Below are 1,469 nucleotides of genomic sequence, written 5' to 3'. Positions count from 1 at the left end.
CTATCATTTTTGGTTCCATACATTTGTGCTAGTGAGCCTGTGATTTTTGCCACCATGACATGTGATTATACACACCGAATGCATGTGCATGAATCATAAAATTTCAAGACCACACTTTGATACCATTCTGACATGCCTAGCTTCAAATCACCCTATGGACCTGACATGTGACCTGGCCGATGTAAATACTGACTTGATGCCAGATCCACCATCAAGAGTAATTATAAGTTACTACTAAGCCCCTGTTTGGCCCCCATTTTTGGCAAATGAAAATGGGCGGAATAGTATTTTTTTTTTTTTATAAAATGAGTGGTTAAAAAAGAAGAAAATTTTTTCGATCTACGTGTAATATTATTTTATTGGAGATTGCGTGGCTGAAAATAGGAGAGAGAAAAATAAAATGTAATGAAATGAAAATTAATGAGATTCAAACGGGGGCTAAATATGTGACATAAAAGGTACTTATCAGAAAAAAATGCAACATGCCCAAAATAATTACTTTTTGCTTTATCAAATTGAATCATGACGCTCAATATATCATGTACTATCACTTTGAAATCATCATGCTCCTCCAGCCAGCCATAAGGAACCAATTGATACCTGTACGAAAAATCGTGAAAAAAGTATATGAGTTGATAGCTCAGTAAGTGAAGGAATTCGAAAATTCTTATACTTTCTCATTTATACATTTTTATAAAAAATCGAATTCACATAATATAACAGCTCGCAAATAGTAGTAACAATAATAATTAAGATGTGATACATCTTCGTAACGCAGTAAAATATAATCTCATAGTCATGATCTAATCATTAGCTTATCCATATCTCATCACGTCAAATGTAATGTAAAATCCACAAAAAAATGTACTCTCTAACTAAAATCTATAATCCACCCCTCAAGCTAAACACTTTTGCCACGGGCATTTGTTCTCTCCATGAATGAAAGTGGATCTCAAGACCTTTGGTAATCAATTTTAGAACATAGCCAATGTCACTCTGTGAACTACATGTACACGATTAAGACCAATATCTCGTCAAGACTCCTCCATGTAGGATAGAACACTGCCAAAGCCCCTCTGTGAACTCCAAGAAGTATATAATCACGAGAAATTTTTTGTTCGATCTCAATATCACAAATTACAATCCAATTCATAAGTAATCAATGTAGGCTAACACTGCCAATGTACCAACTTTGAAATTCCACATAAATCATCGTGAAAGAATTCATAATAATCATGTAATTGAATAGGAATCAATATTAACAAAATATGGGAGGGGTGAAATATTGACTTTCTACCCCTTATCACCCCCAAACAAGTGGCCAGGTGGAAGTATCAAATCGGGGGCTAAAGAAAATTCTCGAGAAGACGGTGAATAGCTCAAGAAAATGATTGGTCACGAAAACTCGACGATGCATTGTGGCCATATAGAACTGCCTACAAAACACCTATAGGCATGTCACCATATCG

Source organism: Olea europaea, unplaced genomic scaffold (genome assembly GCF_002742605.1).
Source record: "Olea europaea var. sylvestris unplaced genomic scaffold, O_europaea_v1 scaffold204, whole genome shotgun sequence".
Classification (NCBI taxonomy): Eukaryota; Viridiplantae; Streptophyta; class Magnoliopsida; order Lamiales; family Oleaceae; genus Olea; species Olea europaea.
The sequence above is the reverse complement of the archived record's forward strand: the minus strand, read 5'-3'. Positions refer to the sequence as shown.